Below are 26921 nucleotides of genomic sequence, written 5' to 3'. Positions count from 1 at the left end.
CAGCAAGACTTTATTAGTAACTATTTGCTGAAAATTAATAACTAGGAATCTCAAAGCAAAATACAACCGTTGAGCAGAGAGAGAAAGAAAAGGACCTTTGCATTTCAGAAGAATGGTCTGAATTCTAGAGAACTTTCCTAATCCTTACACAAGTGAGTGAGTGATAAAGGCCAGGAGATGTGCAGAGGATAACAATTTGGCAGGAAGAAGTTTGATGCTAGAAGGCAAAAAAGTGAATAAGGTAGAAACGTACCTTTAAGGTCAGAAGTCCTTGGCCAGAAGCTGAGCAGGAGGATATGAAGTTTGGTTAACACAGTGTCCATCTAGGAGGACTCATAACACCACTAGGTGGTGGCTTTTCCAAAAGTTTACCAACCTACTTGGAAACATAAATTGGGAAAATAGATGTGGACTTCATAGAGCAGTGACCCATACTTCACAACTACTTCCCTCCTGAAATGCAGCTGTCAGCTGAACAAAGGTAGGAAAATTCAGAACTTAAAACAGAGGCACTTGAGCAGGACCAAAATAATGGCCTGGAAAGGGAAGTTTTTCCTCTTCTTAATAGCACTATGTGAAGTTGGCATGAAAGCAGTGACTTTGGAAAGAACTAAAAATCCTGAAGTTGCCGCTTTTATTTTTCATCTACCTCTCCTAGTTCTGGAACTTTCCCCAGAATTCTTTCTTAGCAGTGTTACTGTTTATCAGCCTCAGAAACTGTCCCTATATAAACTTCAGCAAGCCCTTGCATGTCCTGCTTTTGATTTCATTGAGTATTTAAGGTAACTGAGCTCTTAAAAGAACTAGCCAAGAGACCTAATGAATGTACTATGGTGAAAGAAAACGAAACACCAAGATCACTTAGATAGGCTCTCATAATCTAATATTTTAAGAAAAATATTCAGAATAGAGAAGAGGCTGTGTCTTTAAGACAGTACATCTGGAATTTCAACAACCCCTAAGTATTGTGTTGTTCGGTGCATGCCACAACCTGCCTATCCCCACTATAGGCTCTTCAGAACTGCTCCAAGTGTTCTTGTCATACAAGCCATTATGTCTGTAAGAGGTGAGGAGAAGAGCCAAAGGGTGGAGAGAACTTATCATACAAGATTAACAGGTGGAAGACAAGTGAAGTGCATGGTATGTTTTTAAAAGTGGAAACTAGAGGTCCCAAATATCAGATGGCTTCCAGGTTTACAAGAAAGCTGCATAAAGGCATGAGGGATTTATCCTGAGTATTCCAATTACCTTCCAACCTCAAAGATAGTCTCACCCTACTGTGGGGAAGTTGGAAAAATCTAAGAGGGGCCCCTGTCTTTAAGGTGATTACAATCTAGCTGGAAGACAAAACAAAACAAACACACCAAAACAGAGAGTCTAGTTCTAGCTCCTTAGATGATACCCCTGTGAATTTTTAAGAGCCATAGATGGGGAGAGGATAAATTCCCATAAAAATGAATAAGCCCCAAAACACATAAACAGTATGTGTGTCACTGTTCAGGCAGCACCATTTGGTACGTATTATCAATTCTTTAATTTAGGGCAGTGTTTCTCAAAATATGTTCCACTGACTACCTGAATCAGAATCACTTGGGTGCTTGTTAAAAATGCATACAGCAGGACAGATGACTAGTGTGATGGTTAGGTTCATGTGTCAACTTGGCCAAGTTGTAGTACCCAGCTGTCTGGTCAACTTGGCCAAGTTATAGTACCCAGCTGTCTGGTCAAGCAAGCACTGGCCTAACAATTGCTGCGAGGACGTTTGTGGCTGGTTAATAAACCAACAGGCTGAAAAATGCAATTGGCTGGATTTAATCCAATTAATCAGTTGAAGACATAAGCGAGACAGATAGAGGACCTTCACTACTTCTTCGGCTGCCCAGCAAAGCGTTTCCTGAGGAGTTCCTCGAAGTTGTCAGTTCGTTTCCTGAGGAGTTCATCAAACATGTTCGTCGAAGATCCCAGTTCATTTCCTGAGGAGTTCCTCGAAGTTGCCAGTTCGTTTCCTGAGGAGTTCATCAGACATCTTCCTTGGAGTTGACAGTTTGCTGACTGCCCTACAGAATTTGGACTTGTGCATACACAGTTGCATGAGTCACTTTTATAAATTTTATAGTCATAGGTACCTCTCATTGATTCTGTTTCCCTAGAGAACCCTAACTAATACAACTTGAAAAATGGGGGAAAAAGTTAAATGAAAAAATCAGGTGAGATGGGGAAATGGAATGCTTTGGGTGTTCTTTTTAGCTTTTATTTTTATTTAGTTAGTTATTTTGGAGTGAGGAAAATGTTCAAAAATTGACTGTGCTGATGAATGCACAACTATATGATACTACTGTGAACAGCTGATTGTACCTTATGGATGATTTATGATATGTGAATATATCTCAGTAAAACTGAATTTAAAAAATTGCATACAACATGCATTCCCATACAACACAGATGAACCCTGAAAACATTATGCTAAGTGAAATAAGCCAGACACAAAAAGATAAATAGTATATGATTCTACTTACATTTCATAACTAGAATTTGCAAATTCATAGAAACAAAACATGGAACAGAGGTTACCAGGGGCCAAGGGATTATCATTATTGTTCCTCTCTTTGCTGCCAGTGTCTCTGCTGAAGAACAATACCTCCTATACCTGCACTTCCAGGACAGGAAAGTCTATCAGGTCAGGCTTGCATTGAATCAAGGGAGGAAAGTGCCTTAATAGAAAGTGGAACCATGAAAAGTCCCCTGTCCTGGTGGCTGCCTGACCATGGATCCAGATTCCATAAGTACTAAGGTCTGAGATAAGTATTTAGGATGGAGGAAATACTAGGATATTATTTCCCGCTGTCCTCCAATATATATAATATACTCATCTGGCTTCTAGCAGTTACACTGCCTTATTCTTACCCCATCTATATCTTTGTTTATGCTAGCAGGCTTTCCCTTCTTCCCTCCCTAATATTCTGCATCTTTCTAATCCTTGGAAGTCCCATTTTCTCCAAGAAGGTTTCTTTTACTTCTCCAGCTTCCACTAATCTCTCTCTTCCCTGAATTTTTGTAGCAATATATTCCCAACCACATGGTTTAGCATTTAATCATGATATAAATTTTTTATGCTTGTTAATTTTAGCTCTCTAAATTCTAATAACCTTGAAAGCATAGAGAATTTCTTATATTTTGGTACCTGTCTCTCATAGCTCTTAGAGAAGGACTCAGTATATCAGTAAATACTTAATTAACTGAAATACAGATTAGCTCTGTACCTGAGAGGACACTCTGCTTCTGATGTCTGCTTATCTGTCTTCACATTGTCTCCTGGAGGCAAAGCCTCCAGTAGGACACTTAGCTGCTTTACAGATGAACAGACTTCATAAGGAGGGTCAGTGCCTTGTCCAGAATTGTGGCTCCACTCATAAGATAAGAGAGAAAGAAAACAAGAAGGCGTATCTGAATACTACCTCCCTTTGTTTTGGTCAACAATGAGGTTTGTCCAGATTAAGAGCCTCAGGGAAACTCACACCATAAAGTTAGAAAAATATCCTCAAGGAAGCCACTTCAGAAATCCTGAGCCTGTTGATGCAAGGTACAATTGCACAAAAAAGGAGAACCTTCATAGTGGGGACTCTCCCCAGTGTTTTCACATGGACAATTGGGTTTTCACATGGCATTTCAGCTCTCCCTCCCTTCTTATTACCCAATCCCAAACACTTACAGTCTCTAGCCACACTTTGGGCAGTCACCAAATCTTAGATTCTTCCTCCATGAAACCTCCAAAATCTTTTTTTTTTTTAAATCCCTTTCTAAGTACTTGACTTAGATTGCCAAGGTAGTGATAACAATACCAACAGGGATATACTGTCTCAGCTTTGGAGGTTAGAAGTCTAAAATCAAGATGTCAGCAGGATCGTGCATTCTTGGAAGTCTGTAGCCTTCTGGGAGTAGTTTGCTGGCAATTGATAACCCAATCTCTTCCTCCATCATGTAGCCATCTATCTCCTCCTGTCTCCTACTGGTAACTGTGTTCAAATTTCCCTTGCTCATAAAAACTCCAGTCATATTGGATTAAGGCCTACCCTCATTCAGTTTGGCCACATCTTAACAGGATTTTTTAAGATCCTGTTTACAAATAAAATCACAGCCACAGGAGGCGGGGCAAGATGGCAGACTGGTGAGCTGTATGTTTTAGTTACTCCTCCAGGAAAGTAGGTAGAAAGCCAGGAACTGCGTGGACTGGACACCACAGAGCAATCTGACTTTGGGCATACTTCATACAACACTCATGAAAACGTGGAACTGCTGAGATCAGCGAAATCTGTAAGTTTTTGCGGCCAGGGGACCCGTGCCCCTCCCTGCCAGGCTCAGTCCCGGGGGAGGAGGGGCTGTCAGCTCCGGGAAGGAGAAGGGAGAACTGCAGTGGCTGCCCTTATCGGAAACTCATTCTACTGATTCAAACTCCAACCATAGATAGACTGAGACCAGACACCAGAGAATCTGAGAGCAGCCAGCCCAGCAGAGAGGAGACAAGCATAGAAAAAAAACAACACGAAAAACTCCAAAATAAAAGCGGAGGATTTTTGGAGTTCTGGTGAACATAGAAAGGGGAAGGGCCCTGAGGCGCATATGCAAATCCCGAAGAAAAGCTGATCTCTCTGCCCTGTGGACCTTTCCTTAATGGCCCTGGTTGCTTTGTCTCTTAGCATTTCAATAACCCATTAGATCTCTTATGAGGGCCCTTTTTTTTTTTTTTTTTTTAATCCTTTTTTCTTTTTCTAAAACAATTACTCTAAGAAGCCCAATACAGAAAGCTTCAAAGACTTGCTATTTGGGCAAGTCCAGTCAAGAGCAGAACTAGGAGAGCTCTGAGACAAAACACAATAATCCAGTGGCTGAGAAAATTCACTAAACACCACAACTTCCCAAGAAAAGGGGGGTGTCCGCTCACAGCCATCATCCTGGTGGACAGGAAACACTCCTGCCCATCGCCAGCCCCATAGCCCAGAACTGCCCCAGACAACCCAGTGTGACGGAAGTGCTTCAAATAACAGGCACACACCACAAAACTGGGCGTGGACATTAGCCTTCCCTGCAACCTCAGCTGATTGTCCCAGAGTTGGGAAGGTAGAGCAGTGTGAATTAACAAAGCCCCATTCAGCCATCATTTCAGCAGACTGGGAGCCTCCCTACACAGCCCAGCAGCCCAGAACTGCCCTGGGGGGACGGCATTCACCTGTGACATAGCATAGCCATCCCTCAACAGAGGACCCGGGGTGCACGGCCTGGAAGAGGGGCCCACTTGCAAGTCTCAGGAGCCATATGCCAATACCAAGGACTTGTGGGTCAGTGGCAGAGACAAACTGTGGCAGGACTGAACTGAAGGATTAAACTATTGCAGCAGCTTTAAAACTCTAGGATCACCAGGGAGATTTGATTGTTAGAGCCACCCCCCCCCTCCCTGACTGCCCAGAAACACGCCCCATACACAGGGCAGGCAACACCAACTACACACGCAAGCTTGGTACACCAATTGGACCCCACAAGACTCACTCCCCCACTCACCAAAAAGGCTAAGCAGGGGAGAACTGGCTTGTGGAGAACAGGTGGTTCGTGGACGCCACCTGCTGGTTAGTTAGAGAAAGTGTACTCCACGAAGCTGTAGATCTGATAAATTAGAGATAAGGACTTCAATTGGTCTACTAATCCTAAAAGAACCCTATCAAGTTCAGCAAATGCCACGAGGCCAAAAACAACAGAAAATTATAAAGCATATGAAAAAACCAGACGATATGGATAACCCAAGCCCAAGCACCCAAATCAAAAGACCAGAAGAGGCACAGCACCTAGAGCAGCTACTCAAAGAACTAAAGATGAACAATGAGACCATAGTACGGGAGATAAAGGAAATCAAGAAGACCCTAGAAGAGCATAAAGAAGACATTGCAAGACTAAATAAAAAAATGGATGATCTTATGGAAATTAAAGAAACTGTTGACCAAATTAAAAAGATTCTGGACACTCATAGTACAAGACTAGAGGAAGTTGAACAACGAATCAGTGACCTGGAAGATGACAGAATGGAAAATGAAAGCATAAAAGAAAGAATGGGGAAAAAAATTGAAAAAATCAAAATGGACCTCAGGGATATGATAGATAATATGAAACGTCCAAATATAAGACTCATTGGTGTCCCAGAAGGGGAAGAAAAGGGTAAAGGTCTAGGAAGAGTATTCAAAGAAATTGTTGGGGAAAACTTCCCAAATCTTCTAAACAACATAAATACACAAATCATAAATGCTCAGCGAACTCCAAATAGAATAAATCCAAATAAACCCACTCCGAGACATATACTGATCACACTGTCAAACACAGAAGAGAAGGAGCAAGTTCTGAAAGCAGCAAGAGAAAAGCAATTCACCACATACAAAGGAAACAGCATAAGACTAAGTAGTGACTACTCAGCAGCCACCATGGAGGCAAGAAGGCAGTGGCACGATATATTTAAAATTCTGAGTGACAAAAATTTCCAGCCAAGAATACTTTATCCAGCAAAGCTCTCCTTCAAATTTGAGGGAGAGCTTAAATTTTTCACAGACAAACAAATGCTGAGAGAATTTGCTAACAAGAGACCTGCCCTACTGGAGATACTCAAGGGAGCCCTACAGACAGAGAAACAAAGAAAGGACAGAGAGACTTGGAGAAAGGTTCAGTACTAAAGAGATTCGGTATGGGTACAATAAAGGATATTAATAGACAGAGGGGAAAAATATGACAAACATAAACCAAAGGATAAGATGGCTGATTCAAGAAATGCCTTCACGGTTATAACGTTGAATGTAAATGGATTAAACTCCCCAATTAAAAGATATAGATTCGCAGAATGGATCAAAAAAAATGAACCATCAATATGTTGCATACAAGAGACTCATCTTAGACACAGGAACACAAAGAAACTGAAAGTGAAAGGATGGAAAAAAATATTTCATGCAAGCTACAGCCAAAAGAAAGCAGGTGTAGCAATATTAATCTCAGATAAAATAGACTTCAAATGCAGGGATGTTTTGAGAGACAAAGAAGGCCACTACGTACTAATAAAAGGGGCAATTCAGCAAGAAGAAATAACAATCGTAAATGTCTATGCACCCAATCAAGGTGCCACAAAATACATGAGAGAAACACTGGCAAAACTAAAGGAAGCAATTGATGTTTCCACAATAATTGTGGGAGACTTCAACACATCACTCTCTCCTATAGATAGATCAACCAGACAGAAGACCAATAAGGAAATTGAAAACCTAAACAATCTGATAAATGAATTAGATTTAACAGACATATACAGGACATTACATCCCAAATCACCAGGATACACATACTTTTCTAGTGCTCATGGAACTTTCTCCAGAATAGATCATATGCTGGGACATAAAACAAGCCTCAATAAATTTAAAAAGATTGAAATTATTCAAAGTACATTTTCTGACCACAATGGAATACAATTAGAAGTCAATAACCATCAGAGCCTTAGAAAATTCACAAATACCTGGAGGTTAAACAACACACTCCTAAACAATCAGTGGGTTAAAGAAGAAATAGCAAGAGAAATTGCTAAATATATAGAGACGAATGAAAATGAGAACACAACATACCAAAACATATGGGATGCAGCAAAAGCAGTGCTAAGGGGGAAATTTATAGCACTAAACGCATATATTAAAAAGGAAGAAAGAGCCAAAATCAAAGAACTAATGGATCAACTGAAGAAGCTAGAAAATGAACAGCAAACCAATCCTAAACCAAGTAGAAGAAAAGAAATAACAAGGATTAAAGCAGAAATAAATGACACAGAGAACAAAAAAACAATAGAGAGGATAAATATCACCAAAAGTTGGTTCTTTGAGAAGATCAACAAGATTGACAAGCCCCTAGCTAGACTGACAAAATCAAAAAGAGAGAAGACACATATAAACAAAATAATGAATGAAAAAGGTGACATAACTGCAGATCCTGAAGAAATTAAAAAAATTATAAGAGGATACTATGAACAACTGTATGGCAACAAACTGGATAATGTAGAGGAAATGGACAATTTCCTGGAAACATATGAACAACCTAGACTGACCAGAGAAGAAATAGAAGACCTCAACCAACCCATCACAAGCAAAGAGATCCAATCAGTCATCAAAAATCTTCCCACAAATAAATGCCCATGGCCAGATGGCTTCACAGGGGAATTCTACCAAACTTTCCAGAAAGAACTGACACCAATCTTACTCAAACTCTTTCAAAACATTGAAGAAAATGGAACACTACCTAACTCATTTTATGAAGCTAACATCAATCTAATACCAAAACCAGGCAAAGATGTTACAAAAAAGGAAAACTACCGGCCAATCTCCCTAATGAATATAGATGCAAAAATCCTCAACAAAATACTTGCAAATCGAATCCAAAGACACATTAAAAAAATCATACACCATGACCAAGTGGGGTTTATTCCAGGCATGCAAGGATGGTTCAACATAAGAAAATCAATCAATGTATTACAACACATTAACAAGTCAAAAGGGAAAAATCAATTGATCATCTCAATAGATGCTGAAAAAGCATTTGACAAAATCCAACATCCCTTTTTGATAAAAACACTTCAAAAGGTAGGAATTGAAGGAAACTTCCTCAACATGATAAAGAGCATATATGAAAAACCCACAGCCAGCATAGTACTCAATGGAGAGAGACTGAAAGCCTTCCCTCTAAGATCAGGAACAAGACAAGGATGCCCGCTGTCACCACTGTTATTCAACATTGTGCTGGAAATGCTAGCCAGGGCAATCCGGCAAGACAAAGAAATAAAAGGCATCCAAATTGGAAAAGAAGAAGTAAAACTGTCATTGTTTGCAGATGATATGATCTTATATCTAGAAAACCCTGAGAAATCGAGGATACAGCTACTAGAGCTAATAAACAAATTTAGCAAAGTAGCGGGATACAAGGTTAATGCACATAAGTCAGTAATGTTTCTATATGCTAGAAATGAACAAACTGAAGAGACACTCAAGAAAAAGATACCATTTTCAATAGCAACTAAAAAAATCAAGTACCTAGGAATAAACTTAACCAAAGATGTAAAAGACCTATACAAAGAAAACTACATAACTCTACTAAAAGAAATAGAAGGGGACCTTAAAAGATGGAAAAATATTCCATGTTCATGGATAGGAAGACTAAATGTCATTAAGATGTCAATTCTACCCAAACTCATCTACAGATTCAATGCAATCCCAATCAAAATTCCAACAACCTACTTTGCAGACTTGGAAAAGCTAGTTATCAAATTTATTTGGAAAGGGAAGATGCCTCGAATTGCTAAAGACACTCTAAAAAAGAAAAACGAAGTGGGAGGACTTACACTCCCTGACTTTGAAGCTTATTATAAAGCCACAGTTACCAAAACAGCATGGTACTGGCACAAAGATAGACATATAGATCAATGGAATTGAATTGAGAATTCGAAGATAGACCCTCAGATCTATGGCTGACTGATCTTTGATAAGGCCCCCAAAGTCACTGAACTGAGTCATAATGGTCTTTTCAACAAATGGGGCTGGGAGAGTTGGATATCCATATCCAAAAGAATGAAAGAGGACCCCTACCTCACCCCCTACACAAAAATTAACTCAAAATGGACCAAAGATCTCAATGTAAAAGAAAGTACCATAAAACTCCTAGAAGATAATGTAGGAAAACATCTTCAAGAACTTGTATTAGGCGGCCACTTCCTAGACTTTACACCCAAAGCACAAGCAACAAAAGAAAAAATAGATAAATGGGAACTCCTCAAGCTTAGAAGTTTCTGCACCTCAAAGGAATTTCTCAAAAAGGTAAAGAGGCAGCCAACTTAATGGGAAAAAATTTTTGGAAACCATGTATCTGACAAAAGACTGATATCTTGCATATATAAAGAAATCCTACAACTCAATGACAATAGTACAGTTGGCCCAATTATAAAATGGGCAAAAGATATGAAAAGACAGTTCTCTGAAGAGGAAATACAAATGGCCAAGAAACACATGAAAAAATGTTCAGCTTCACTAGCTATTAGAGAGATGCAAATTAAGACCACAATGAGATACCATCTAACACCGGTTAGAATGGCTGCCATTAAACAAACAGGAAACTACAAATGCTGGAGGGGATGTGGAGAAATTGGAACTCTTATTCACTGTTGGTGGGACTGTATAATGGTTCAGCCACTCTGGAAGTCAGTCTGGCAGTTCCTTAGAAAACTAGATATAGAGTTACCATTCGACCCAGCGATTGCACTTCTCGGTATATACCCGGAAGATCGAAAAGCAGTGACACGAACAGATATCTGCACGCCAATGTTCATAGCAGCATTATTCACAATTGCCAAAAGATGGAAACAACCCAAATGTCCTTCAACAGATGAGTGGATAAATAAAATGTGGTATATACACACGATGGAATACTACGCGGCAGTAAGAAGGAACGATCTCGTGAAACATATGACAACATGGATGAACCTTGGACATAATGCTGAGCGAAATAAGCCAGGCACAAAAAGAGAAATATTATATGCTACCACTAATGTGAACTTTGAAAAACATAAAACAAATGGCTTATAATGTAGAATGTAGGGGAACTAGCAATAGAGAGCAATTAAGGAAGGGGGAACAATAATCCAAGAAGAACAGATAAGCTATTTAACGTTCTGGGGATGCCCAGGAATGACTATGGTCTGTTAATTTCTGATGGATATAGTAGGGGCAAGTTCACAGAAATGTTGCTATATTAGGTAACTTTCTTGGGGTAAAGTAGGAACATGTTGGAAGTTAAGCAGTTATCTTAGGTTAGTTGTCTTTTTCTTACTCCCTTGTTATGGTCTCTTTAAAATGTTCTTTTATTGTATGTTTGTTTTCTTTTTAACTTTTTTTTCATACAGTTGATTTAAAAAAGAAGGGAAAGTTAAAAAAAAAAAACAAGGAAAAAAAAAAAGATGCAGTGCCCCCTTGAGGAGCCTGTGGAGAATGCAGGGGTATTGGCCTACCCCACCTCCATGGTTGCTAACATGACCACAGACATAGGGGACTGGTGGTTTGATGGGTTGAGCCCTCTACCACAGGTTTTACCCTTGGGAAGACGGTTGCTGCAAAGGAGAGGCTAGGCCTCCCTATGGTTGTGCCTAAGAGCCTCCTGCCGAATGCCTCTTTGTTGCTCAGATGTGGCCCTGTCTCTCTAGCTAAGCCAACTTGAAAGGTGAAATCACTGCCCTCCCCCCTACATGGGATCAGACACCCAGGGGAGTGAATCTCCCTGGCAACGTGGAATATGACTCCCGGGGAGGAATGTAGACCTGGCATCGTGGGACAGAGAACATCTTCTTGACCAAAAGGGGGATGTGAAAGGAAATGAAATAAGCTTCAGTGGCAGAGAGAATCCAAAAGGAGCCGAGAGGTCACTCTGGTGGGCACTCTTACGCACACTTTAGACAACCCTTTTTAGGTTCTAAAGAATTGGGGTAGCTGGTGGTGGATACCTGAAACTATCAAACTACAACCCAGAACCCATGAATCTCGAAGACAGTTGTATAAAAATGTAGCTTATGAGGGGTAACAAGGGGATTGGGAAAGCCATAAGGACCACACTCCACTTTGTCTAGTTTATGGATGGATGAGTAGAAAAATAGGGGAAGGAAACAAACAGACAAAGGTACCCAGTGTTCTTTTTTACTTCAATTGCTCTTTTTCACTCTAATTATTATTCTTGTTATTCTTGTGTGTGTGCTAATGAAGGTGTCAGGGATTGATTTGGGTGATGAATGTACAACTATGTAATGGTACTGTGAACAATCGAAAGTACGATTTGTTTTGTATGACTGCGTGGTATATGAATATATCTCAATAAAATGAAGATAAAAAAAAAAAAAAAAAAAGACATAATGCTGAGCAAAATAAGCCAGGCACAAAAAGAGACATATTGTATGTTACCACTAATGTGAATTCTGTGAAAAATGTACAATGTTTTATACTGTAGAATGTAGGGGACCTAGAGATACCAATTAGTGGAGGGGGAATGATAATCTAATAAGAACAGATAAACTATGGAGGGTAATCTCAATGTTATGGGAATGCTCAGGAATGATTATGGTTTGTAAACTTTCTTGGATATAGTAAGATCATGTTGGAAGCAATAGAGTTATTTTAGGTTTTTTTTTCTCTTATTCCTTTGTTTTCTTAGGGGTTGTTAATTTTCTTGGGGTATGGTAGGAACATGTTGGAAGCAATGTAGTTATTTTAGATTATTTGTTTTTCTTACTCCTCTGTTTGGACATGGTTTATTAATTTTCTTGGGGTATGGTAGGAACATATTGGAAGCAAAGTAATTATTTTAGGTTATTTGTTTTCCTTAATCCATTGCTTTGTTTGAAATGTTGTGGGGTTTTTTTGGTTGTTGTTTGCCTGTTTGTTTTTAATTTTTTGATAAACAAAGTTAAAAAATTGAAAAAAATCAGTAGAAAAATGGGAGTAAAAGCTAAATGACAAATAGGGTGGGATAGGGGGATGGTTTGGGTATTCTCTTTTCACTTTTATTTTTTATTCTTATTCTGATTCTTTCTGATGTAAGGAAAATGTTCAGAAATAGATTGTGGTGATGAACGCATAACTATATGATCATACTGTGAACAGTTGATTGTATACCATGGATGACTGTATGGTTTGTGAATATATTTCAATAAAACTGAATTAAAAAAAAAAATCACAACCACAGGACTGGGGATTAGAATTTGAACATGTCTTTGTGAGGGGCATGATTCAATCCATAACAGTTCAGCATACTTCACACCTAAATACCTGGTGAAAGTTTAACAGGCCCTTTTATCTAAAGGCAGAAAAATGGGCAAGATGACTCATTCAGGAATCTCCCAATCCTGGGATTCTGACATTTTATTTTGACCAGCTTTACAACCTTCTCATCTCTGACCTCACTTCCCTCCAAACCCATAAAAGTAACTCCTACCAAGTTTACTTCCTTCTCTTGTCCAAACCTTCTCTTCAGACTTCTCTGGTGTCTTTACTACTCTTATAGCATTTAGCTGCTACTTTTTAGGCATCCACCTGTCTACCCCAAACCAATACCTCAGTCGTTATTATGTATGAAACATAATAATGACTACAATACAATAAGTTTTGTAGAGCCTTTACCTCAATTTCAGGGAAAACTGAGCCATCAATCAATTTCTTTTTGTCCTTTTCATTCTTTCAGTCTCCAAGTTTCCTTATATCATAACTTGAACTAGAAGAGTTCACAATGTCCCTGTCTTTTTAAAAAAAAAAAATCTCATCTCTGGTGAACATGCTAGACCAGCAGGTGGAAAGCTATCTCCCCAACACAAGTCTTGTTTATCAGTGAACCTGCTAATTTTCATGCCCAGTTTTCTCAATGAAAATGAGAAAGGAAGAAAGAAGGATAAAGGAAACCAAAAATGAATGAAAGTAAAATGTAGCTTCAATCAGTGAATGAGATGGGCATAATTGAATAACAAAAATTTCAAGGGTGAAAACAGATAAACAGAACTGAGAAGAAATGGGTCTTGGTATTGGCAATCTAAGCTGAAGACATCTCAAGGGAAGAAGAGACTTTGCTTCCTCTGTGCTCCATATTGGAAAGAACTTAGACTCTTTAGTCACATAGACAAGGCTTTAAATCCTGACTTTGTCCCTAATTAGCTCTGTGAACTTGAGCAAATGACTCCCTTTCTGAGTTTCAGCCTTCTTTTCTATAAAATCAAGATATAATACTTACCTTGTAGGACTCTGTTTTGAATTAAATGATATAACCAAAATGTATAACTTCTATCACAGAGCTTGATACATAGTAGGCACACACAGTATATTACCTCCCTCTTTCTTTCTCCACCCCATTCCCCATTTCCTACCAGTTCTCAATACAAGAAAATACAAGAACCAAATACCCTGTGGATGCTCACTTGATTCAGGAATGTTTTCGTTATTAATTCTTAAAACAACCACCCCTCACCCCCACCCCCATTTTCTCAGGGTAATAGAGCATGTAACCAGGGTCCTAGGGAAAATTTGTATCCTTTACCCTTACTTGGAGGGAGCCATTAAACAGAAGTGACTATGACATAAGCTTCTGAGAACCAACCAAAGGGTTGGCACTGTAAGAGCATGTCTGGCCCTGGTCAGGACAGTGGTTATACCACTTGGAAAGGCTCTTTGTCAACTTTGTTGGGATGTGAAACAACAGGAGCTTTCATATACTGTGTTCCAGCTTACAAAAGCTACTGTTATGCAAAATACCAGAAATGGATTGGCTTTCATAAAGGGGGTTTATTTGGTTACAAATTTACAGTCCTAAGGCCATAAAAGTGTCCTATCTAAGGCATCAGAAAGATGATACTTTCACTAAAGAATGGCCGATGGCATCCAGAACACCTCTGTCAGCTGGGAAGGCACGTGGCTAGTGTCTGCTGGTCCTCTGCTCCTGGGTTGTGTTTCAAAATGGCTTCCTCCAAAATATCTCTGGGCTTCTGTCTTCATACCTCTCTCTCAGTTCTTGTGCAACCTTGCTTCTTTGTCCCAGGCATTTCTCTCAGCATCTGGGGGTCCTCTCTTAGCTTCTCCAGGGCAAACTCTGGGGTTCATCTCTTAGCTTAGCATCTCCAAACATCCTCCTGTCCACCTCTCCAAGCATCTCTAAGCCTCAGCAAGTTTCTGTGTCGGCTCTTGAGTTCTCTTAAGTAATCCAGTGAACCAATCAAGACACACCCTGAGTGGGCAGGGTCCACACCTCCATGGAAATAATTTAATCAAAGGTATCACCCACAGTTGGGTGAGTCACATCTCCATGGAAACACTCAATCAAGAGGTTCCATCCAAGAAGATTGAGTTAAAAGATCATGAATTTTATGGGGGACATAATATATACAAACCGGCACATACTGCAAGTGGGAGTGTATAGAGGAACAACTCCTTAGAAAACAGTTTGGCATTAACTAGTAAAGTTGAACATACCCAGTATACCCACAACCCAGCTTCAACTTCTGGGTTTAGACCCTGGAGAAACTCTTTCCAATATGCCCCAGGATTGGTTTGTACAAGTTAGTGTGAAGCCCCAACACATCCCAGAGTAATTTGAGCAGAGAATAAAAATGTATTTGCAAAGCCCCCTTGAGGGCCTGGGGAAAAATGTGGAAATATCAAATGTCCCCACCTGAGGAATTACTGATATTCTCACAAGCATTGGGGATGACCAATTCAGAAGGCTGAGCCCTCAATCTTGGGGCCTACCTTTATGAAGCCTGTTACTGCAAAGGAGAGGCTAAACCTACTTATAATTGTGCCTAAGAGTCTCCCCCAGAGAACCTCTTTTGTTGCTCAGATGTGGCCTCTCTCTCTAAGCCAACTCTGCAGGTAAACTTACTGCCCTCCTCACTATGGGGGACATGACTCCCAGGTGTGTAAATCTCCCTGGCAATGTGGGACATGACTCCTGGGGATGAGCCTGGACCCAGCATTGAGGGACTGACAAAGCCTTCTTGACCAAAAAGGGGAAAAGAAATGAAACTGTCAGTTTGAAAGTATTATGTCCCCCAAAATGCCATTATCTTTGATGTAATCTTGTGGGCAGACATATCAGTGTTGATTAGATCGTAATTCTCTGAGTGTTTCCATGGAGTTGTGCCCCACCCAATTGTGGGTAATGACTCATTGGATAGCTTCGTGGAGGTGTGGCCCTGCCCATTCAGCATGGGCCTTGAATAGTTTACTAGAGCATTATATAAGCTCAGACAGAAGGAGGGAGCTTGCTACAGACAAGAGGGACACTTTGAAGAATGCACAGGAGTTGAGAGAGGAACTGCAGTTTACAGAGACATTTTGGAGATGGCCTCTGAAAGAAGACTTTTGCTCCAAAGAAGCTAAGAGAGGACAAATGCCCCAAGAGCAACTGAGAGGGACATTTTGGAGAGAAGCTGAAGCTTAGAGAGGAATGTCCTGGGAGAAAGCCATTTTGAAACCAGAACTCTGGAGCAGATGCCAGCCACGTGCCTTCCCAGATAACAGAGGTTTTCGGGACACCGTTGACCATACTCCAGTGAAGGTACCCTACTGTTGATGACTTGCCTTGGGCACTTTATGGCCTTAAGACTGTAACTGTGTAACCAAATAAACCCCCTTTATAAAAGCCAATCCATTTCTGGTGTTTTGCATCCTGGTAGCATTAGCAAACTAGAATAGAAACTAAACAAAGTTTCAGTGGCTGAGAGATTTCAAATGGAGTCGGGAAGTCACTCTGGAGGTTATTCTTATGTGTTATATAGATATCCCTTTTTAGTTTTTAGTGTATTGAAATAGCTAGAAGAAAATACCTGGAGCTGTTGAACTTCAACCCAGTAGCCTTTATTCTTGAAAATGACTGTATAACTATACAGCTTACACTGTGTGACCATGTGACTGTGAAAACTTTGTGGCTCCCAATCCCTTTATACAGTGTATGGACAGATGAATAGAAAAATGAGGACAAAAAGTAAATAAATGCTAGGGAGAGGTGGGGGGTATGGCATGTTTTGGGTGTTCTTATTTACTTTAACTTTTATTCTTACTCTTTTTTGTGTGTGGTAATGAAAATGATCACAAATTGATTGTGGTGATGAATGCACAACTATATAATGGTACTGTGAACAACTGATTGTACACTGTGGATGATTGTATGGTATGTGAATATAGCTCAATAAAATTAAATTTAAAAAAAAAGTCTATAAAACAATCACTCCTGATGGTAGGTAGTGACAGAGAAGACATGAGGGGAATTTCTGGGGTCTGGTTACCAAGATGTATTCACTCTGTGTTATACATAATAAAAAAGTTTACCTAAAAAATACAGAGTATGATTCCATTTATATAAAGTTCAATAACATGTAAATTAAACAATATTTTTAGTGATACTATATTTAGATAGTTTCCTATTTTTAAAAAGCATGGAGGACTCGGGCAAGATGGCGGCATAGAGAGGAGTAGAAGCTAAGTAGTCCCCCTGGAACAACTACAAAAAACCAGAAACAACTAGTAAATAATCCAGAATAACTGCAGGGGGACAAACGAGACCATCCATTCATCATATACCAACCTGAATTGGGAGGAATGCCCGAGAACACAGCATAAAATCTGTAAGTAAAACCTGTGGAACCAGGTCGAAGACCCCCTCCCCCATGGCCCGAGCTGCAGAGCCACGTGGTGCCACAGAGAAGCTCTCTCCCAGCAAGCGAATACAGCTCAGCTGAGCTCCAACTGGGGTTTTAAGTAGCGAGTGTGAACTGCTCACTACAGGTACGCAGCCCCAAAAAACAGACAGAGGCTTTGGGTGACGACTGACCTTGGAGAGCCGGAGGGTCGCCTTGGACTGGGTCTGAAGGGGACTATCTGTTTCTTTTTCGGCTCGGTGGAGAAAGCCCCAGTCATTTTCAGTTTCCAGGGCTGTGACTCGGGGAAGGGCTGAGACAGCACAAGCAGAGAGCGAGACCATTGAAATGCTAATGACCTCCACCTGGGGGGTCTGTCTTCTCTAGGAGGAAAGGGGTGGGGCCCTTTCCATTCAGAACCAGACCCCAGAGCCTGGGGGAACACGGCCATACCTCCTTACACCAGTCAAGAATTATAGGCTAACAGGCATCACCTGCTGGGCAGAAAAGCACAGTGACCCGAGGCATCAAAGGGTGGAGCAATTTTCTAAGACACACCCACAGGGAAACCAGATACTGAATATTTCTTCGCTCTGGGACCTGAGCCTGTTCTGGTCTGGGAAAACCTGATTTGGATAACCAAGGAAACCATGCCTAGACAATAGAAAATTACAACCTACACTAAGAAAAACAAAGTTATGGCCCAGTCAAAGGAACAAATGTACACTTCAACTGAGATACAGGAATTTAAACAACTAATGCTAAATCAATTCAAAAAGTTTAGAGAAGATATTGCAAAAGAGATAGAGGCTGTAAAGGAAGCACTGGACATGTATACGGCAGAAATCAAAAGTTCAAAAAACCTACTAGTAGAATCTATGGAAATGAAAGGCACAACACAAGAGATGAAAGACACAATGGAAACATACAACAGCAGATCTCAAGAGGCAGAGGAAAACACTCAGGAACTGGAGAACAAAACACCTGAAAGCCTACAGGCAAAGGAGCAGATGGAGAAAAGAATGAAAAAATATGAGCAACGTCTCCAGGAACTCAAGGATGAAACAAAGTATAATAATGTACGTATCATTGGTGTCCCAGAAGGAGAAGAGAAGGGAAAGGGGGCAGAAGCAATAATAGAGGAAATAATCAATGAAAATTTCCCATCTCTTATGATAAAATTACAGATCCAAGAAGCACAGCGTACTCCAAACAGAAGAGATATGAATAGGCCTACGCCAAGACACTTAATAATCAGATTATCAAATGTCAAAGACAAAGAGAGAATCCTGAAAACAGCAAGAGAAAAGAGATCCATTACATACAAAGGAAGCTTCATAAGACTATGTGCGGATCTCTCAGCAGAAACCGTGGAGGCAAGAAGGAAGTGGTGTGATATATTTAAGATACTGAAACAGAAAAACCACCAACCAAGAATCCTGTATCCAGCAAAGCTGTCCTTCAAATATGAGGGAGAGCTCAAAATATTTTCTGACAAACAGACAATGAGAGACTTTGTGAACAAGACACCTGCCCTACAGGAAATACTAAAGGGAGCACTACAGGGTGATAGAAGACAGGAGTGTGTGGTTTGGAACACAATTTTGGGAGATGGTAGCACAACAATGTAAGTAAACTGAACAAAGGTAACTGTGAATACGGTTGGGAGAGAAAGATGGGGAGCATGTGAGACACCACAAGAAAGGAGGAAAGATAACGACTGGGACTGTGTAACTTGGTGAAATCTAGAGTATTCAACAATTGTGATAAAATGTACAAATATGTTCTTTTACGAGGGAGAACAAGCAAATGTCAACCTTGCAAGGTGTTAAAAATGGGGAGGCACTGGGGGAGGGATGCAATCAGCATAAACTAGAGACTGTAACTAATAGAATCATTGTATTATGCTTTCTTTAATGTAACAAAGGTGATATACCAAGGTGAATGCAGATAAGAGGGGGGGATAGGGGAGGCATGTTAGACACTTGACATTGGTGGTATTGTCTGATTCTTTATTCTACTTTGATTTAAGGTTATTTTTCCTTTTGCTGCTTCCTAGCTGTCATTTTTTTTTGTTTCCTCTTTCTTTTGCCTCTCTACCTTCTTTGACTCTCCCTCCTGCCTTGTGGAAGAAATGTAGATGCTCTTGCTTAGTATGAGCAGAATGTTCAATTAGGATGAACTTAAATGTTTGGAAATGAACAGGGGTGTTGGTAGCAAGATGTGAGAATAACTAACAGTGCTGAATGGTATGTGAATGAGGTGGAAAGGGGAAGCTCAGAGTCATATATGTCACCAGAAGGAAAGTTGGAGGTCAAAAGATGGAAATGTATAAAACTGAATCCTATGGTGGGCAATGTCCATGATCAACTGTACAAATACTAGAAATCACTTCATGAACCAGAACAAATGTATACAATTAGAAGTTAATAATAGAGGGGCATATAGGGAAGAACTATATACCTATTACAAACTATATACTACAGTCAGTAGCATTTCAACATTTTTTCATAAACAGTAACAAACGTACTATATCAATACTAGGAGTCAACAAATGAGGGGGGTTGGTTAGGGATAGGGGAGGTTTAGAGTTTCCTTTTCTTTTTTTCTTTTTTCATCTTTCACTTTATTTCTTGTCTGGAGTAATGAAAAGTTTCTAAAAATTGAACAAAAATTAAGTGTGATGGATGCACAGCTGTATGAGAGTACCCAGGGGCAAGTGATTGTACACTTTGGATCTTTGGATAATTGTATGGTATCTGAACAATCTCAATAAAAATGAAAAAAAAAAAAGTAAAAAAAAAAAAAGCATGGAAAGATAATGATTGCAAAAATCAGGATAGTAGTTTTGTCTGGGAGGAGGGAAAGGAGTTGATCAGAGAGACAGACATATAAAGAGCTTCTAAGATATTAGCAATGTTTAATTTCTTTTTTGGGTGATGTTTACATGGTGTTTACCTTATTATTATTTAAAATATACTTATGTTCTATATGATTTTCTGTTTGTATGATATATTCCACAATTAAAAAAAACTAAAAATAAACCAAAATAAACTAAAAAAAAAAGCATACACCTTTGAAAGAAAGAGTATAAGAGTATAGGAATGCTATACAGGAATTAAGATAATAATTTTAGAGCTGGAAGAGGCTTTGAAGCTATCTTGTTGAACAACCTCATTAAAGATACCAAATCTGAAGTCAAGAGAAGTTAAGTGACTTCTTCAAAAGTGATTCAGGAGAAAGAAGATGACAGCACAGAGAGGAGTGGAAGTTAGTTAGTCCCCCCAGAGCAACTAATAAACAACCAGGAACAACTAGTAAATGATCTGGAATAACTTCTGGGGGAAAAGCATGACTGTCCACACATCATACACCAACCTGGATTGGGAGGAATGCCTGAGATCGCAGTGTGGAATCTGTGAGTAGAAACTGCAGATTTGAGCTGGAAGACCCTCCCCCTACGGCAGCCCGTGTTATAGAAAGCAGCACTCTCTGAACAAGCGAATATACCTCAGTCCAGCTCCAACTGGGGTTTTAATTGGCAAACGTGGACTGATCAATGCAAGCTGCAAATCCCCAACAGGCAGACAGAGGCTTTTAGTGATGACTCACCTTGAAGAGCCAGGGACTTCTCTGTCTCAGGAGGGGGAGCCCAGAGGACCAGGTGCTATCTCTAGCCAATGGGTGAAACTGGGGGCTATGGACTGACCCTAAAAGGGGGCTTTCTGTCCCTTTTTCTCTCCCTCAGCCTGAGTGGCTCACTGGAGAAAGCCTCAGCCATTTTGAGCTCAAAGCGCTCTGACCCAGACAAGGGTGGAGATAGAAGAGTCAGAGACAAAAAGAACCTATTTATATGCAAATGAAAACTCCCTACAGGGTGTATCTTCCCTAAGAGGAAAAAGGTGGTGCCCAGATCTACTACCCACCTTCCATTCAGAACCAGACTCCAGAGCCTGGGAGAAAAGAGCCCAGGCCACACCTCCTTACACCAGTTCAGAGTGACAGGCTGACAGGCACCACCTGCTGGGCAGAAAAGCACAGTGGCTTGAGGCCACACAGGGTGTGTCAATCTTCTAAAATACATCCTCAGGGAAACCAGATACTGAATATTTCTTCCTTCTGGGACCTGAGCCCATTCTGGTCTGGGAAAACCTGATTGTGGTAAACAAGGAAAACAGATGCCCAGACAACAGAAAACTACAACCTACACTAAGAAAAATGAAGTTATGGCCCAGTCAAAAGAACAAACTTGCACTTCAACTGAGATACAGAAATTTAAACAACTAAATCAATTCAAAAAGTTTATGGAAGATATGGCAAAAGAGATGAAGGCTATAAAGAAAACCCTGGGCATACATAAAAGGTAGAAATCAAAAGTTCGAAAAAACAGCTGGCAGATCTATGGAAATGAAAGGCACAACATAAAAGACAAAAGACACAATGGAAACATACAACAGCAGATCTCAAGAGGCAGAATAAAACACTCAGACACTGGAGAACAAGACACATGAAAGCCTACACACAAAAGAACAGATGGGGAAAGAATGGAAAAACATGAGCAATGTCTCAGGGAATTGAATGACAACATGAAATGCATGAATGTACATGTCATGGGTGTCCCAGAAGGAGAAGAGAAGGGAAAAGGGGCAGAAGCAATAATAGAGGAAATAATCAATGAAATTTTCCCATCTTTTATGAAAGTCATAAAATTACAGACCCAAGAAGTGCAACATATCCCAAACAGAAGAGATCTGAATAGGTCTGTTCTAGTTTGCTAATGCTGCCAGAATGCAAAACACCAGAGATGGAATGGCTTTTATAAAAGGGGGTTTATTTGGTTAGACAGCTACAGCGTTAAGGCCATAAAGTGTCCAAGGTAAGTCATCCACAATCGGGTACCTTCACTGGGGGATGGCCAATGGTGTCTGGAAAACCTCTGTTAGCTGGGAAGGCACGTGGCCAGTGTCTGCTCCAAGGTTCTGGTTTCAAAATGGCTTTCTCCCAGGACATTCCTCTCTAGGCTGCAGTTCCTCAAAAATGTCACTCTTAGTTGCACTTGGGGTATTTGTCCTCTCTTACCTTCTCTGGAGCACGAGTCTGCTTTCAATGGCCATCTTCAAACTGTCTCGCATCTACAGCTCCTCTCTTGGCTTCTGTGCATTCTTCAAAGTGTCCCTCTTGCCTGTAGCTCCTCTTCAAAATGTCACTCATAGCTGCACGAGTTCCCTCTGCCCGTCAACTCATTTATATGGCTCCACTGATCAAGGCCCACCCTGAATGGGTGGGGCCACGCCTCCATGGATGTATCTTGTCAGAGTTATCAACTACAGTTGGGTGCGGTGCATTTCCATGCAAATCTAATCAGCATCAAAACATCTGCCCCACAAGACTGCATCAAAGAATATGGCTTTTTCTGGGGGACATAATACATTCAAACTGGCACAAAGCCTATGCCAAGATACTTAATAATCATATTATCAAATGTCAAAGACAAAGAGAGAATCCTGAAAGCAGCAAGAGAAAAGCGATCCGTCACATACAAAGGAAGCTTGTTAAGACTATGTACGAATTTCTCAATAGAAACCATGGAGGCAAGAAGGAAGTGGGGTGATATATTTAAGATACTGAAAGAGAAAAACCACCAACCAAGAATCCTATATCTAACAAAACTGTCCTTCAAATATGAGGGAGAGTTCAAAATATTCTCTGACAAACAGACAATGACAGTTTGTGAACAAGATACCTGCTCTACAGGAAATACTAAAGGGAGCACTACAGACAGAAAGGAAAAGATAGGAGTGAGAGGTTTGGAACATAATTTCGGATGATGGTAGCACAGCAATGTAAGTACACTGAACAAAGATAACAATGAATATGGTTGAAAGAGGTAGGTTAGGAGCATGTGGGAAATCAGAATGAAAGAGGAAAGATAAAGACGGGGACTGTATAACTCAGTGAAACCTAGACTGTTCAACAATTGTGATAAAATGTACAAATCTGTTTTTTCCTGAGGGAGAACAAATGAATGTCAACCTTGCAAGGTGTTAAAAATAGGGAGGTGAGATGGAAGAAGATGGTGGCATAGAGAGGAGTGGAAGTTAGTTTGTCCCCCTGGAACAACTAATAAACAACCAGGGACAACTAGCAAATAATCTGGAATAACTGCGGGGCAACAAATGTGACTTTCCACTCATCATACACCAACCTGAATTGGGAGGAATGCCTGTGATCGCAGCATAAAATCTGTAAGTAAAAACTGCGGATCCAAGCCAGAAGCCCCCTACCCCACAGCCCGAACTGCAAAGCCTTGCAGTGCTAGAGAGCAGCACTCTCCCAGCAAGCAAATATAGCTCAGCTGAACTCCAACTGGGGTTTTAATTAACAAATGTGGACTGCTCAATACAAGCTACAAATCCCCAACAAGCAGACAGAGGCTTTTGGTGACAACTGACCTTGGAGAGCCAGAGGGTGACCATGGATGGGCCCTGAAGGGGCTTTCTGTCCCTTTTTTCAGCTCAGTGGAGAAAGCCTCAGCCATTTTCAGTTCCCAAGGCTCTGACCCAGACAAGGGTGGAGATAGCACAGGCAGAGAGTCTATTCAAATGCTAATAACCTCTCCCTATGGGGTTATCTTCCCTAAGAGAAAAGAGGTGGGGCCCAGCTCTACTACCCACCTTCCATTCAGAACCAGACCCCAGAGCCTGGGGGAAAACAGCCATGGGCCACACCTCCTAATACCAGTCTGGAGCTATAGGCTGACAGCTACCACCTGCTGGGCAGAAAAGCACAGTGACTTGAGGCCTCACAGGGTGTATCAATCTTCTAAGACACCCTCAGGGAAACAGGGTACTATTCCCTTCTTCCAAGACCTGAGCCCATTCTGGTCTGCGAAAACCAGACTTGCGAAAACCAAACTTGGTTACCTTGGGGTAACCAAGGAAACCAGATGCCTAGACAAAAGAAAACTACAACCTACACTTAGAAAAATGAAGTTATGGTCCAATCAAAGGAATAAACTTCCACTTCAACTGAGATACAGGAATTTAAGCAACTAATACTAAATCAATTCAAAAAGTTTATGGAAGATATGGCAAAAGAGGTAAAGCATATAATGAAAACCCTGGGTGTACATAAGGTAGAAATCGAAAGTTCAAAAAAACAACTGGCAGAATCTAAAGAAATGAAAGGCACAACACAAGAGATGAAAGACACAATGGAAACATACAACAGCAGATCTCAAGAGGCAGAAGACACACTCAGAAACTGGAGAAAAAGGCAACTGAAAGCCTACACACAAAAGAACAGATAGAGAAAAGAATGGAAAAATATGAGCAATGTCTCCAGGAACTTAAGGACAAAATAATACACAGGAATGTACATGTCATTGGTGTCCCAGAAGGAGAAGAGAAGGGAAAAGGGGCAGAAGCAATAATAGAGGAAATAATCAACAAAAATTTCCCATCTCTTATGAAAGACATAAAATTAGGATCCAAGAAGTGCAGCATACCCCTCCCTAACAGAATAGATCTGAATAGGCCAAGACACTTAGTAATCAGAGTATCAAACATCAAAGACAAAGAGAGAGTCCTGAAAGCAGCAAGAGAAAAGCAATCCATCACATACAAAGGAAGCTTGGTAAGACTATGCAGATTTCTCAATAGAAACCATGCAGGCAAGAAGGAAGTGGGGTGATATATTTAAGATTCTGAAAGATAAAAACCACCAACCAAGAATCCTATATCTGGCAAAAGTGTCCTTCAAATATGAAAGAGGGTTCAAAATATTCTCTGACAAACAGACAATGACAGTTTGTAAACAAGATACCTGCTTTACAGGAAACATTAAAGGAAGCACTGCAGACAGAAAGGAAAAGACAGGCTTTAGAGGTTTGGAAAACAATTTGGGGAGATAGTAGCACAGCAATGTAAGTACAGTGAACAAAGATGACTGTGAGCATGGTTGAAAGAGGAAGGTTAGGAGCATGTGGGACACCAGAACGAAAGAGGAAAGATAAAGACTGGGACCGTATAACTCAGTGAAACCTAGGGTGTTCAATGATTGTAATAAAAGATACAAATATGTTTTTACATGAGGTAGAACAAATGAATGTCAACATTGCAAGGGGTTAAAAATAGGGTGGGATGAGGGAGGAATATAATCAATGCAAACTAGAGACTATAATTAACAGAAACATTGTATTATGCTTCCTTTAATATAGCAAAGGCAATATACCAAAGCTAAATGCATATGGGGGGTGGGGGGGGACATAGGGGAAGGGTATGGAACTCCTGGCATTGGTGATGTTGTCTGACTCTTCATTCTACTTTAGTTTAATGCTATCTTTCCTTTTGTTGCTTTCTAGCTGTCATGTTTTCTTCTCTCTTTCTTTTTCCTTTTTCTTTTGTCCCTCTACCTTCTTTGACTCTTCCTCCTTCTTTGTGGAAGAAATGGAGATGTCCCTATATAGATAGTGGCCATGGTGCTGAATACATAAATACATTGACTATACAGGGAACCAACGGTTGTTTACTTAGTAAGAAATGTATGGTGTGTGAACAAAACCGTCTTAAAAAATGGGTTGATGAAGAAACCTTGAGGGCACTATATTGAGCAAAATAAGACAGACACATAAGGACAAATATTGCAGGGTCTCACTGATATGAACTAATTATAATACGTAAACTCATAGGCATGAAATTAAGTTACCAGGATATAGAATGAGGCTAAAGTATGGGGAGCAGTTGCTTATTATGAGCAGAATGTGCAACTAGGGTGAATATAAACGTTTGGAAATGGATAGAGTTGATGGTAGCACGTTGTGAGAATAACTAACAGTGCTGAATGGTGTGTGAAGTTGGTAGAAAGGGTATGCTCAGAGTCACACATGTCACCAGAAGGAAAGTTGGAGGTTAAAAGATGGGAATGTATGAAACAGTGTATCTTGTGGTGGACAATGTCTGTGATTAACTGTACAAATATTAGAAATCTCTCTCATGAACTAGAACAAATGTATGACACTGTAACTAGAAGCTAATAATAGAGGGGCATATAGGAAAAAATATATACCTATTGTACACTATATGCTACAGTTAGTAGTATTTTAACATTTTTTCAACAGCAACAAATATACTATACCAAAACTGAATCAATAATGGAGGGGTGGTGGTGGTTAGGGGTATGGGAAGATTTGAGTTTCCTTTTTTTGTCTTTTTCTTTTGCGGAGTAATGAAAATGCTCTAAAAATTGAAAAAAAAATTAATTGTGGTGATGGATGCACAACTGTATGATGGTGCCATGGGCAACTGTACACTTTGGATCTTTGTATAATTGTATGGTTTGTGAACAATCTCAATAAATTAAAAAAAAATAGGGAGGTATTGGGGGAAAAATACAATCAATGTAAACTAGAGACTATAATTAATAGAAACATTGTATTATGCTTCCTTTAATGTAACAAAGGCAATATACTAAGGCTAAAAGCATATAAGAGGGGGGCATAAGGGAAGGGTATGGGACTCTTGGCATTGGTAATGTTGTCTGACTCTTTATTCTACTTTAGTTTAATGTTATCTTTCCTTTTGTTGCTTCCTAGCTGTCATGTTTTTTTTTCCCTCTCTTTTTTCTTTTTCTTTTGTCTCTCTACCTTCTTTGATTCTTTCCCCAGCTTAATGGAGATGTCCTAATATAGATAGTGATGAGGATGGTGAATACA

The 26921-nt window shown here is 40.1% G+C and overlaps 1 protein-coding gene across 3 annotated transcripts in view; it reads right to left on the bottom strand.

The window, feature by feature from the left end:
* Positions 1–26921, bottom strand: part of ACACA (acetyl-CoA carboxylase alpha) — a 371031-nt gene that overhangs the window by 253470 nt on the left and 90640 nt on the right. The window lies entirely within an intron of this gene.

This window comes from Choloepus didactylus, chromosome 18, assembly GCF_015220235.1.
Source record: "Choloepus didactylus isolate mChoDid1 chromosome 18, mChoDid1.pri, whole genome shotgun sequence".
Lineage (NCBI taxonomy): Eukaryota > Metazoa > Chordata > Mammalia > Pilosa > Megalonychidae > Choloepus > Choloepus didactylus.
The sequence above is the reverse complement of the archived record's forward strand: the minus strand, read 5'-3'. Positions and strand labels throughout refer to the sequence as shown.